The sequence below is a fragment of the Schistocerca cancellata genome, chromosome 4 (genome assembly GCF_023864275.1).
Source record: "Schistocerca cancellata isolate TAMUIC-IGC-003103 chromosome 4, iqSchCanc2.1, whole genome shotgun sequence".
In the NCBI taxonomy this organism is placed as follows: domain Eukaryota; kingdom Metazoa; phylum Arthropoda; class Insecta; order Orthoptera; family Acrididae; genus Schistocerca; species Schistocerca cancellata.
The window spans coordinates 576254245-576270169 of NC_064629.1; positions in this window are offsets into that span (position 1 = coordinate 576254245).

A 15925-nucleotide genomic window follows, 5' to 3' on the forward strand; every position below is an offset into this window, starting at 1 on the left:
TGGACTATAATCTCGAATTAGATGAAATTAACAGAAAAACGAAACGGACTTTAACCTTGGCAGTTAATGAAATTGGTAAAATCATAAATGAATGAATGAAAAAAATGAATGGTCGCCAGTCCAATTAGACACATTAATTTGGAAACATATATTTGAGAAAATTGAATATTAGTAATTGAAGTTACTTTTGTTGAGATTTCCCTTTGAATGGCAGACAGGATACAAACTGACGCAGTGCATTCTGTACTGTGTGTAGCAGCAGTTACCAATAAAAAACACACCAGTAAATCATGGGCAGCAACTTTGCACCAAACTCATATAATGACAGCCACACTCAAGAGCAATTCTTAATCAAATACTGAAATGTCACTGCATGAAGTGCAGAACTAAATTAGGACATGAGGGGCTTCTATCTTGACTGACATGAAAAACACAAATAAAGATGAAAAACATCATAAGTACACTGTTTAAGCTTCTCTACATATAACAATTTTCCTTACTAACAGTAACAGTTCAGTTTTTTCCTAATAGGTGGAGGACATGATGGGGACTCATAAACTAGTATAGTTTCACTAGCCAACGCTGTTTCATTATTACAGTTGTAAAGACTAATTCTAAAAAACTAATTATTCACTGTAGTTGGAGTATTTCATAAATTACATTGCAAGAAAAAAAAATAGAACACCGGGCTTAATTAACTTACAGAAAGGAAACATTCATGATAGAAACCAAAACCACATTATATTTTGAAAATGGGCATAATTTCACTTCTAACTTTACTATCGTAGATCTGTTCATTAAAGATTTGTATGTAACTGAATTTTAATCATCTGTGAAGCAGATATTCTAGGCAGTAATATTTACACAATCTTGTACTGTAACCCTACAAAACTATATTTTATAATAAACTAAGGATACTTCAGCAAAAGCTTATCCAACTTCACTTTTGTTGTTTTAGCTTTAACTTTACTACTCCTTTTACTTTAGACAAAAAATCACTTTTAAACACGTAAATGTAAGAATTGTTCATTTAAATCAGGATACTCGGTTTTAGTAGCACTTAGGTGAGGACCCTGCGTAGATTCGTGACCAGGATTGAAAATATAGTTCCGGACACGAATTTAGGTTTTATATGGTTATTTTTGAAGCCATGCACAAATTATCTGGACCATACCCATATACATTACTTAACTGAATGTATGAAGTTTGTGAAAAAGCGGCGAAGATTTTTGGCAGGTGACATGGCGGCTAACTGCACTCACGGCTCTTGATGTACGAGTGCCCTATAAAATCTCTTCTTAGCGTCGGATTTTCAACATATTAGAACCTTTCCATTATGCCGTGAATACCAAATGATAGCCATATCCACATACGAAGCAAATCCTTTATAATGCAGCATCCAATTGCCTCTCTTAGCACCGTCGAACTGTACAGTGCTAAGGCTAGCCATATATAGCGTATCGCTCACACAAAGGAGCCGCTCAGTTCGACCGCCAAAACCACCTTTTACATGGCTCCATGCTAATTCCGTTACGGACGGATTTCCCTACAGCTTTTGCATGTTACAAATACAATTTCCCTAAGCATTAATCAGTTTTTAACTAATATTTTCTTTTTATGAAGATACGCATATTACAGTAATTTATCATTTCAACATAATCTTTTGCTTTGTTTAATATATACATTACTGAAACTCTAATTTTCTTGCCATAGATCAAGGAGTTTAAGCAACACAGAAACACACTTCATAAATTATAGATACAGAGTTACATAATATAACGTACTTCTAATCGATATAAGTGTTACACTCTCCTGAAAACCTGCTCAAACAGCAATGAAAGTAAGAGTACTGAGGAATATGATGCGTATGTATTCGCTGTGATTTCACAAATTGTACTATGTCCCTACCTTGCATTAATTCTTTTAATTCTGCATTGTAGTGCAATCTCCTGCCTTTTTCCTCCCTTATTGGCCCCTAGATTTTGCGTAGTGTTTTTCACTCAAAGTTTCTTGGTGCATTTTATCATGTTCTGTCAACGTTCATACCTCTGACCAGTACGTGATAAATGGGTGGACTAGGGAATTATATATTAGCAGTTTTGTTTTTCTTGTAAGAAGGTTATTTCTGAAAAGACGCATATTTGCAAAGTAAGCTCTGTTTAGTGCTGTTAATATTTTAGATAACTGTAAGATGGTAATCTTTGGCGATACCTGATAATTACCATAGTGCATTTGTTTGATTTTTGACATAATAAAAGAAGCTATAAGCGCATAGTAACTCAATAAATACTTTACGTACAAACGTGTGGCTTTCAGGGAGGATAGCCAGAGTCATAGTCTACCATCTAATACAGGATTTATGACTGCATGAAGTGTGCAGCCTTTATTAATTTCCAACGCCTGTTGTAAGAATATTATTTAAATGTGATCATGTAACTTACGCAGTTCTTTTTATATTTATAATATTATTGTCTGAATCGATACAGCTCAATGTCCTCAATGTCATGAGTACTCTGACGTGATTCGATTTGCACTATGATAATACATCGAATTATTACAGTATTAAGAAGTATGTAAATATCACCCTTTTCCATAGCGTAACAAAATCCGCCGTTTTGCCAGTCACCTAGAAACGAGACCATGCGGCTCCCAGCCAGGCACTTTCTGTTTCTAGTGTAAACCTGTCTATTAACCGCAGTTAACCGCTCCATTGTCTGCGCACTCACCTGGCCGGGAATACGCCCTGCCACTTTCCCCAGCTTCACCCTTCCGTAGCTGAAATTGATCTTCCACTACACATCTCCATCTCAAAACCTTAACCTCGCTCTTTACTCGCCTGCGTATGGGTATCACACCCGCACCCAGAAGACATGGTTGGATATCACTGCAACTATACACACGATGTCAGAGGACATGTTTTCCCAAAACTACTCTGTAACCTAATAAATAACCAATATTCAAACTAGACTACCAGGTCAATTCAAATTACAAATGATGTGTGAAAGTATGTATGCAATTGAAACAAACACCAATGATTGTGAATTTAATAAGTATTTCTTCATTGGCTAATTTCTGTATGGTGGTGAAAGTTATGTGTAATTTTTCTGTAAGATGAGTCAGCTGATTGACTGTGAGAATGCAAAGGCCACAGCGGTAGAAATGCATACAGGTCGTAAAACGGTTTTTCGCTAAAAGATAGAGTCACTGGGAGGTATGCACTGGGATAAAAGTGTTGTTGGGATGGTGCTCAGTGCCCCAGTGACGGGTACAGCAGCAGGAAGGAGACCCAACTTCGCAAGTTGTAAACTGCCGTTATAAGAAGCAGCGAAAGGAACGCTTTCTTACGCTTTCTAAAAAAAAAAATGGCTCTGAGCACTATGGGACTCAACTGCTGAGGTCATTAGTCCCCTAGGACTTAGAACTAGTTAAACCTAACTAACCTAAGGACATCACAAACATCCATGCCCGAGGCAGGATTCGAACCTGCGACCGTAGCGGTCTTGCGGTTCCAGACTGCAGCGCCTTTAACCGCACGGCCACTTCGGCCGGCACGCTTTCTAAAAGTATAGGGATCTGCAGCGGGATGGGAAAACATTAGACAGAGTGAGTGGGACATACAGGTCTCATAGGAAGCTATTTGTAATTGATATACAAGTTTTGTAAGGGAGACCAGCATCGTCTCCCCAAAATTATTTTTACAGCAGGGAAGAAAACTCGAAAGTGTCTACGTGCAGCTGTTATCCTTGGTCAAAACGTGAAACCAGCCGATAGTGCGAGAGGATTTCTACTTTCTGCCTCACTTTACGAGAGGAATGTGTGTTACTTACCAATCGCGACAGATTCTTTAAGAGGAGGGAGATTGCTAGTATTTTTATGAATTTTTCATTGGCCAGAATTCAGAAGGCCCGCAGCAGTTGGCTAGTGAGAATGCGGTATCGAGAGAACCAACATGATTTTTAGAACGCGAGAAAATAAGGACTTCATGTTATTGCTCCAGAGCGGGAACACCTCGCTTTCGTTTGCTCTTCCAACAGAGAATTCTTTAGCTGATGGTCGTTTTGAGACTCAGTGTCAGGCGATCACAGATCCTGTGGCTGAACTTTCAATTTTAAGCTGCCACTGTAGCTCTTCTCTTCAGCGCCTGTTAAGAAGGCTTGTAAGCATGTGCAGCATTTGAATAAGACTTGACGAGACCGCCACGAAATCATTTGTTTTGTGTTAGGGTCTTGTATTTCTAAATTAATTCACACATTCAGCCAGTTGAAATCAATATGTGCATAAGCAAATGAACGGGTGCTCCTGTATACGTTGTCTTGACACTGCACATGATGTAATGAGGAGCAGTCAGTTCACTTTATAAGTTACTGGGTTCATATACTGACAGTGTCACAAGGGTATGCTTAAAGCTCACAACGTACACACCATGAGTGGGTACGTAGATGGTTAGAGCTACAAATCTCTGGGGCAGGTAGAATGACCACCAACCTGTGTTAGTGTTGTTCGTGTTTAATTTTGTTACCAGTACTGTTGGGTTATACAAGGGAGTTAAACAGTGTCCGATATTGATTTCTCACGGTGAAGGTGCGAGAGTACAGCTGAGTTCTCGACATTCCCCTGTGGATGCCAGAATGACACACATCGGTTGGACTGGCCAATATTCAGATCACATACCGTGGACTCATCCGCATTCGATAAAACGTGTGTAGCGTAACGGTGAAACATTCTCCTTTCTTCTGCATAGCGGTAGTGGTTGCTCTTGAGTATAGATTTTGGGTGTTCACAAATTTTGAGATTTGGATAACTATGAAAGTGTGAAATTAATAGCCTCTGCTGGATAACTGATATGCTTATCAACATATTTATACAACTGCAGCCACTACCAACAATAATAACAGTAATGATAAAAATAATAATATATATAACTTATCTGAAAAAAATAAAGAATTGTTTTTGTGGAATTTTGCTGTTTTTACCTACTTTTCAGTTTAGGGCATGAGTGAATTATGTTTAATCTTTCGCTGCTCCCTGTTCACATTTTTGCGTAAGTGGGAGTTCTCGTTCTTTTTATTTTTTCAGACAAATGTATGACATGCCTAACACATGTATTAGTTAACGAATTAGCTTCCGGGCTGAAAATGAGACATCTTACGTTGCAGCCATACAACAACTTGTGCTTATTATACAATTATTTGTTAAGTGTTCGCTTATAGTCACGGTTATATGATTTCGTCAGTTTGTCAATCAACAAATCTGGGTGGGAGGCCATAGTTCATTGCCTGGGTATTTTCTTTTCTGTTAGCACTTAAATAGATTCAACAGAGTTCATGTCGACACTGGACACAAAATCCGATTTTTGCATGGTAAACAACCAACTCCAAAAACAAACTGCTGTTTGTGGAAGTGATGAAACTCAAGCACTACTGTTTACCAATATTGGCACTTGACTAGAATGCAGATGAGGAGCTGAGAACTGTAAGGAATAAAAGCACACCTCTTAGGTTCCACATTTAAGTAGATATCAGAGAAATCAGTGAGATAGCTGTTCGAAAATGTTCATGTATACAATGTGGGCCTACACTACAGGCAAACCTGACCCACCATAAGATCAACCGATTTCAGAAGCACGAATAAATGCTACAGTCTCGCAATAGACGACGGTCTGCTTTATGGGTCTCACCACCTCAAACAGATTACTGTATGACAAAATCGAAAACTTAATATACTATATCTCATTCATAATGACACAAAATAGGGTTTTCTATCAGTGTAACTGTAACACATGCTGATGTCCAATCTACTTTTTCCAAATTGGCGTATCTCACGACTGTGCTACTGTCTAGTGGGATGTATGCCAAGCGAAAGGGAATAAAAGTCTGCTGCAGTGTGCTAGCACCTGGTGGCATTGATGTAAACTTGTAGTTGAATGGTAAGGGGTAGCTGTGCACGTCGTGAACTGTGCACATTGTTTATCAAATCCGTATGTTTCTGCCCTGTAAGGCAATTACGTCACGCCAGTTACGCATGCGCAAAAGCCCCTACAAACGTGCACAACTGAAGATGAGCTCGCGACCCTGACGCCAAGTTTCACGGAGTCTAGAGGAGTAGCTATGTAGTATAGCGCGGTAGATGTAGTGCGTGCAGTTCAGACTACCTCATCTACATTAACAGCATTAAAAAAAAGTAACCATTAAATCCATAAGGTGTCACAAGTTAGGGGGTTCACAAGCTCTTATGCTCTTCCACAAAAACCGCCAATGGTATGCAGTATACTGAGGAGCTGGTGCAGGAATCTGTCCTCATTAATTGTGTCTTGTGCGTCTCAGCCATGCTCATATGCAGAATCTCCAGCCTGCTCTATAATATAACCATGGATTTAGTTTAAATGTAACTATAACACATACTGATGTCCAATCTACTTTTTAATCTCAATAACAATCTAACTTTAATGCACAATGATAACGGGTTGGAGAACTTATCAATAAAACGTGCTCACAGAGCTGAGAAGGAGCTTCTGTTGCGTGCCTTGCAACTCAGTGACTGGACGGGAGGTGAGGTATTCTTTAATCAATATTAAAGTTTCATTACTTATGGCTTGACTTGAACATTAACTTCATTAATAATGATTTGGAGGAGGATGTGTAAATATTCTGGGATTCTATGAATTATCTTGAATTAGCAGTTATATTCTTTTATCGTTCAACAGGACACGACTAATAGTCTCTGCTGGATTCCACACCGAAGATATAAAGTCATTAGAACATGGAATACCGCAGGAATCATTATATTTATCAACGAAAGCCTAATGTTCCGTAATAAAATGAATAACGCTTACTCGATGTAGACCGCGGTTGTAGGGAAGTATGGAAGTGCATTTAACGTACTATTATTAATCTTACACACTCGGAATATGCAATGAATTTTTCACTGGCCTATTTCCTAATCTAAATATTCACACATACCACATATACACACAGACACAAACAGAAAGACAGAGAGAGAGAGAGAGAGGGGGGAGGGGGGGGGCAGAGCGACAAAAACGTTTTTATCAGGGCAAGTCATATATCAGACACGTGGTTGATCGTTCAGCGTAACAACTAACACTCGCAAGTGCGCACTATTATGGTGTAACAGGGTCTACAATTGTGACAAAATTTGGAATGGACATAAATATACTGCACACACAACTTAAATGGGCTGAACTTGCCGAGAGGTAGATAATGCTGTATTTCTTAAACTCATAGTCGCTGGAGGCGTGAGCCACATGCAGGTACGTTGGGATTTCATTCCAAAATGAATCTAAAGTTATGTACGCATTGCGGAGCAAACAGACATAGTTTACGGTGCTAATATACAACATCGAACAAGGAGGTGGCTAAGTGTCCAAGATTCAACTGAATTTTCGATGGTAGTCTATACTTAACCAGAATGAACTTGGAGAATATTGCACATTGACAAGAAGAATACGGTAGAATGAGCATGAATTAATTGAAAGAGCATTCATTATATCGGCAAGGGTTGATTAAGAACCCAAGGTTCGGTACGGATTTTTCTACAATTCAAAATCAGCTAAACGAAATAAATTTGCTTGCCGAGCACTACTGATTTGAGAAATAAATGCACAATGAAAGCAATTCAAACTGAACAGCGTTCATATGCTTTAACAAACTAGTGGTGACTGAAGGTCAAATTTGGTCTTAGTCCGAGCAGCGAAAATTTCTCAAAATTCGTTAGGACGAGCAAATCAGTAGCATTCCAGGCAAATTATACACAGGGAAGATCACTCCACAGTACCTTTCCGTTATTCAGTGGCCGCCCACTGCAGACATGGTAGCGCCTACTGCATCGGCATCCCACTTCACGTCCAACCAACACGGGATGCCGGGATGCCTGCATCAAAGGGCGTATATTAACCAGAAAAGCCTACGTCGTCTATGTGGTCAACCAATTTTTACCGGCGGCCACAACACAAGAACAGTTCTCCACCAACGGCCGACAGGGACATCTACCCGTTCGCGGAACCTGCAGAGATCGCAGGTAGACCAGGGACTATTTTGCTGCGCCACGCACGTGATCGCAAATGCTTCCGGCAGACACATACGCCAACGGGCTTGATAGGGCAGAGCACTACCGGCAAAGGGCAGTTCGACGCACCGCTTGGAAGTCTACAGAGCTGCCATCCGGCAGTCACGGTTAGACGCCTCTTCTAACTGGTCGATCTCTTGCGGACGGTCTTGGTATAATCGACGAACATCTGGACATGATTTGTTTGGTTGTGATCATTCCCCGTGAAGAGTCGCTTCTTTTCTATTACACACATCAAAAAATGTTTTGCATCACCACGGTTCCCAGAACTCCTGAAGATGGATGTTGACTGTGGATATTGTATCACAGAGACAGTCCCTTTGACTATTCAGAGATGTCACTAAATCCACCCAAAGATGTAAACAACCATGCATGAGCAGCGCCTATTAGACGAAGGGGTCCCACAGCCGATCAGTTCCAGTCATTCTACCAGGAAGAAGGTACAAGGCTCGTGTTGTCTGTAGTTCAACCATGCCTAGATGGGCAGTACCGCGGTACTATCGCGTCCGCATTGTTACTTTGTGCCAGGAAGGGCTCTCAACAAGAGAAGTGTCCAAGCGTCTCGTAGTGAACCCAAGCGATGTTGTTCGGACATGGAGGAGATATAGAGAGACAGGAACTGATGATGACATACCACGCTTAGGCCACCCAAGGGCTACTACTGCAGTGGATGACTGCTGCCTACGGATTATGGCTCGGCAACGCCACCATGTAGAGTAATGCTTTTCCTGAAGGCACAAGACGTGGTGTTACGACTCAAACTGTGCGCAATATTCTGCATGATGCGCAAATTCACTCCTGACGTCCATTGCGAGGTCCATCTTTGCAACCACGACACTATGAAGCGCGGTACGCATGGGAACAGCATCATGCCGAATGAACCGCTCAGGATTGGCATCACCTTCTCTTTGCCGATGAGTGTCGCATACGCCTTTAGCCACACAATCATCGGAGACGTTTTTGGGGGGAAACCCTGTCAGGCTGAACGCCTTAGACGCACTGTCCAGCGAGTACAGCAAAGTGTAGGTTCCCTCCTGTTTTGGGGTGGCATTATGTGGGGCTGGTGGTCATGGAAGGCCCCATAACGACTGTACGATACGTGAATGTCATCCTCTGACCGATAGTGCAACTATATTGGCAGCATATTGGTGAGGCATTCGTCTTTATGGATGACAATCCGTGCCCTATCGTGTACATGTTGTGATTGACTTCCCACAGGATAACGACATCGCTCGACTAGAGTGGCCAGCTTGTTCTCCAGACATGAACCCTATCGAACATACTGGGATGGATTGTAAAGGGCTGTTTATGTACTACGTGACCCACCAACTACTCTGAGGGATCTACCTCGAATCGCCGTTGAGGAGTGGGACAATCTGGACCAACAGTGCCTTGATGGACATGTGGATAGTATGCCCCGACGAATACAGGCATGCATCATTGCAAGAGGACGTGTTACTGGGTATTAGATGTACCGGTGTGTACAGCTATTTGAATCACCACCTCTGAAGGTCTCGAGATGCATATAACACTTTCCACAACGAAACTTTGTCTCGAAACCTGGCAGAAAATCCAAAGAGATTCTGGTCGTATGTGAAGTATATTAGTGGCAAGAAACAATCAATGCCTTCTCTACACGATAGCAATGGAGATACTATCGTAGACAGTACTACCAAAGCAGAGTTACTAAACACAGTCTTCCGAAATGCCTTCACAAAAGCAGACGAAGTAAGTATTCCAGAATCAGAATCGAGAACAGCTGCCAACATGAGTAACGTAGAAGTAAATATCCTCGGAGTAGTGAAGCAACTTAAATCACTTAATAAAAGCAAGTCTTCTGGTCCAGACTGTATGCCAATTAGGTTCCTTTCGGAGTACAGTGATGCATTAGCTTCATATTTAACAATCATATACAATCGTTCGCTCGACGAAAGAACCGTACCCAAAGACTGGAAAGTTTCACAGGTCACACCTATATTCAAGAAAGGTAGTAGGAGTAATCCACTCAATTACAGGCCCGTATCGTTAACGTCGATATTCAGCAGGTTTTTGGAACATATATTGTGTTCAAACATTATGAATTACCTCGTAGAAAACTATCTATTGACACACAGTCAACATGGGTTTAGAAAACATCGTTCCTGTGAAACACAAGTAGCTCTTTATTCACATTAAGTATTGAGTGCTATTGACAAGGGATTTCTGATCGATTCCGTATTTTTGGATTTGCGGAAGGCTTTTGAGATTGTACCACACAAGCGGCTAGTAGTCAAGTTGCGTGCTTATGGAATATCGTCTCAGTTATGTGACTGGATTTGTGATTTCCTGTCAGAAAGATCACAATTCGTAGTAACTGACGAAAAGTCATCGTTCCCCAAGATAGTGTTATAGGACCTTTGCTGTTCCTTATCTATATAACCGATTTGGGAGACAATCTGAGTAGCCGTCTTAGATCGTTTGCACGTGGCGCTGTCGTTTATCGACTATTAAAGTCATCAGAAGATCAAAATAAAGTGAAAAACGATTTAGAAAAGATATCTGAATGGTGTGAAAATTGGCAGTTGACCCAAAATAACGAAAAGTGTAATGTCATGAGTGCTAAAAGGAAGTCGTTAAACTTCGGTTACACGATAAATCAGTCGAATCTAAAAGCCGTAAATTCAACTAAATACCTAGGTATTAGAATAATGCTGCGCGGTGTGGGATCCTTACCAGATAGGACTGACGGAGTACATCAAAAAGGTTCAAAGAAGGTCAGCACGTTTTGTATTATTGGGAAATATGGGAGAGAGTGTCACAGAAATGATACAGGATTTGGGCTGGACATCATTAAAAGAAAGGCGTTTTTCGTTGCGACGGAATCTTCTCACGAAATGCGAAAATATTTTGTTGACACCGACCTACATAGGGAGAAACGATCGCCACAATAAAATAAGGGAAATCAGAGCTCGTACGGAAAGCTATAGGTGTTCGTTCTTTCCGCGCGCTATGTGAGATTGCAATAATAGAGAATTGTGAAGGTGGTCCAATGAACCGTCTGCCAGGCATTTAAATGTGATTTGCAGAGTATCCATGTATATGTAGCTGTAGATGTATGGTGATACAACATGCAATGTATGGTCTTAATGAGAAATGAAAAGGGCGGAAATGATGTTCATTTTCATCTCTGTTCCAATTTTTTGTACAGGTTCCGGAAGTCTCTGAACCGAGCTGATGCAAAACTTTTTGATCTGTGCATTATTTGTTATTGTATATTGGTGACGATCTGCAGTTGGAATCGAGTCTGTTGTCCTTTTGGAGATTGTATTGTTGTTTCGTTATGGTGAGTCCAATAAACTGTTTTCGGACTTGTGTTTTCCGCATTTCTACTCTACTAGCGCATATACTTAACGTTACTCATAAAATAAAACTACCTAAAAATTACTAAAACTTTAACCGAACATTAAACTCATTGTTATAGTGAAACATTACATCGAAACGAGCTTCTTGGGAATGAATTTTACTAAATTCGTAACAATTTAACCAATGCATTGTCCTAATATTCAGGGTAGACAAGCGTGTATACTCACGGAGGTCCCACAGGAAACAGTGCTCTATGCAAGCTAGCGCTTCCGGAACCCACCACGGATCGAGGGTTGCGATGGAAGCGATTCGGCACCTGTCACCTACTATCTGTGCTCTATAGTGGAGCAACTGTATCCTGTTACAAAAGCATGTCTCTGACCTATTCCAGCGTCCCACGTTACGTTGGTACTACAAACTGCCAGCTAACATTACTCTCTACCTACCAGGGAAGGCATTTAGAACATCTGTACTTCACAGTTACACACAGTCTCACCCACAAGGAAAAGAAAGTAGTCTGCATATCCCATAAAATGGACAAAATCAATATTGAAATACATTTTCGTTCTTCCCTACTTGAGGCCAGTGTTCTAAATTATAGCAGATGAAAACATAATAGTGCAAGGTTTTACACAATGTCGCATAATAACAAGTTATTACAGCGTTTATTCGATGACAAGTAGTGCAGAGAAAAATAAAATTAAATGTTGTTTACGTGGTACTGTAGTAATCCAACATTCGAATATCCCAGCAAAGATTGGACGAGTTAGTTGAATAGATAACTCGGTAATCCAAGCATGAATCATGGAAAGATAAACTCGCGAGGGCCGCGCAATGATAGCCTGAATGCTCAAGAAGGATGAAAAACTACACATGCAACTAACATTGCTCATTCAGTTATGAATGAGCCTGCAGTAAGTGGAGAAAAGTATTGGATTCGTGAAATGTGGCTAATCCTAAGAACGAACTCTCAAACATACGGTAATTCTCGTAACTTCACGTAATCTGCTCGCTCAAGTGGCGATCTCTCACCATATACAGCACTCATATGCGCGAAGTGTAGCGGGTGCCGTGATCAACCGCATACCGCAACACATTAAGCAGACGTGTACGTATTTCGCTTTTAACCTTTCCATACTTGACTATTAGTCGGGCAGGTAAGCTGCCACTCGTTGCCAGCAGAACGGGCAGGCGGCTATATTCCCATCCAACCCAAACAGGCTTCAGGATTTCAGCTTACCTGCCCGTCTTTCCGCTTTACTACTCTACGTAGAAGTTTATTCTGTACGCTTCCATTGTACTGTTATAAGTAGGGTTTGGAATTTGATGAAAATTCTTTTATTTACCCAAAAACTCCCAGATGTTCATTGATAAAATCAAACAGGTTAGAGTTAGTCCAAATGACATTTTAGTCAGCCTGGATGTGGAATCGCTGTTCACAAAAGTTGCGGTGGAGGACACTGAAAATGCTGGCGGATCTTTTTCCTCCTGAAACTTTAAAGTTGTTCCGGCATGTGATGACGACTACCTACTTCTTGCATGGTAACAAATTTTATCAAATGACAGACGGTATGGCGATGGGCTTTCCGTTGTCTCCATCACTGGCTAACTTTTTTATGCAGAATTTTGAGGAACGTGCATTAAATTCGGCTCCCCTCCGTCCATCCTTATTTCATCGTTATGTTGACTATACATTTATGATCTGGCCACACGGCGCAGAAGCTCTCGAACAATTCATGGAACACATGAACAGCATACATTTGAACATCCAGTTCACTGTCGAGATGGAGAAGGAAGGGAGGCTGCCTTTCTTAGACGTTTTAGTACAACGACAGGCGGACGGCCACTCTGTATACCGTAAGCCGACGCATACCGATTTATACCTGAACGCACAGAGTTTCCATCATCCTACACAGAAGAGAGCCGTTTTGAACACGTTGGTATATAGAGTAAAAACTGTTTCCGACGAAGACCACTTAAGGTCCGAGATTAACCATTTGAAGTACGTGTTCCTAAAGAAAAAAAAAAAAAAAAAAAAGACGTACAACTTGCGTACGGGCCGCTAGACGCCGCAGCGAGCGCCAAGAGTGCATTGCAATCGCAGACGCGCGTGTTGCGTACGGGCCGCGAGGTGCCGCCACGAGCGCAACCGTATATAAGTGCCGACAGAGTTCGGCCAGCTCTCATTTTATTGGCATCTCAGTTTTGCGTCTTCTCTTATTTGCTTAGTTGCTTAGCTTTTATTCGTTTATGACTCATGTTGTTGTGCTCTCTTTCAGCCATTCTGATTGTTTTGATTTACTCCCACTTGAGAAGTGCTCATTTTGGCATTTCACTTTTGCATATGTCTGATCTTGCTGATAATATGCTCCTTAGCTTTTTACAGTTGAATTGATTAACACGGTCTCATGTACTGTTTGTTCATTTCAGCCTGTTAATATCTTGATGTTCTTTAAATACTGTAACAATTATAGGAAGCATTTCTTCCCTTAAACTTGTGTAAAGTATTCTAGATGTAGGATTTGTTCTGTGACACAGGTGTAAGGTTTTGAATATGAATTTTATACGAAACTGTGCTTTAAAAGGAATTTATTTTTTCAGTTTGTACTACATCAGAAGACAATTTTGTGATATGAGGGAGAAATTTGATGGGCGTACCCATGGAAATAGTCTTAAGTGATCCCCTTTAAAAATAAAAATTTGTGTGACACTGAAAGACGTGACACTGTAGGCACGGAAAATTTATATATATAAAATTATACGTCACAGAGTGTGGAAGCAATTATATAGGTCAGACCAATCGTACAGTTTCCGACCGCTGTGCAGAACACCAACTCCATATTTAAAATAGAGAACTGGAGAAATCGGCAATTGCGGAGCATAGTCTCATGAACAAACATAACATGTTGTTCGATGAAACGAAAATTCTGTCCCATGCCTCCACGTACTGGAATTCTGTTATTAAGGAGGCCGTAGAAATAATAATGAACCAAAAGAACTTTAACCGCGATAGCGGATACCATCTGAGCTGTGCATGGAAACGAGCGCTTGATGCAAAGAAGCAGCAGAGACGTTCATTCCAAAGTTTACGTTCCAACGGGAGCGGTGGCGAGACCGACGCACACATTGACACCGTCTGCGACAGCAGTGCGTAATCGCCGACCAATCACAGGCCGACCAATCAGAAGCCGTCCACGAGGTATGAAAAGGCTACCACAGCAGCAGTGAAGACAGTCAATTGCCCCAGACGATGACGATTGAGGATATCGTCGAAAGCTTGAGATTTTATCCCGAATTGACGCGGCGAGAAAACCGAGAATGTTTTACATGTAAGTGCTGTCGCGAAAGACTTCGTTCCCATATCCGAAAAGGTGACTATTCAGCACGAAACGAGGTTCATTTGAAGTGTGTTTTGGTCGGATGGCCCTGCTTCTAAGAACTTGGACTCTCTGCATGTTCAGGTGTTCGCCACACCACATTAACGAATTATGTGAAAGTAGTTCACGGCCTCGTATCGTGCAGGGCACACGAAATACTGCAGAGACGCGACTCTCAGACGGCAGCACTGACGGTGGCCGGGTCGTTGGCTGGTACCTACTCCGGGTGGTCACCTAACCTCGCGCTTTCATCTGTAAAGACGAGCCCCAGCGTTCGGGAGATCGATCCGAAAATTTAGTCACTGCCCTGGCCCGCTGCGTCCAGCACAGTTCATCACGCACCCAACTAAACAACAGAGAAAATTACGTACAAGACGCCCATCAGGGAAGAGAAGGAATTAATATATAAGTAGATGGCTTACTTTTGCCAAACACTGACGTTATTAGTTACAGAGGTTAACTATTTTATTAATTCATGGGAATAAGGTTCAAAAAGTAAAGGTTTTAAATCAATTATGAATACACTATAGGATGTGACAATCCAGTAATTGACTGCCGGGTATCAAAGGACACAGAGATGCCGTGTACTCATGTGAGACAGTCCTATCACCATCTGGCAGAGTCTGAAATGGATCTCCTTGTCGTCCGCAGCTCGTGGTCGTGCGGTAGCGTTCTCGATTCCCACGCCCGGGTTCCCGGGTTCGATTCCCGGCGGGGTCAAGGATTTTTCTCTGCCCCGTGATGACTGGGTGTTGTGTGCTGTCCTTAGGTTAGTTAGGTTTAAGTAGTTCTAAGTTCTAGGGGACTGATGACCATAGATGTTACGTCCCATAGTGCTCAGAGCCATTTGAACAATTTTTGGATCTCCTTGTGTGTCTCTATTTGGCAGGGTGGTCCAAACGTGCCGTATTCTGATTTGTGGGCTCGTTCGATTGTGACAGTGGCCCCATGACGGGCTCCATGGAACACTCACCTTCCAATTCCCGGTGTCCACGTCGGAACACCACAAGGGACGATCGCTGTATTGTGAACCAAGCACAATGTAATTCCTTCACATCTTCACCTGTCTTTTAAGGACAAGTAATGGACTACGTGCCACATTGTGGTATCCTGCACAATGGGTC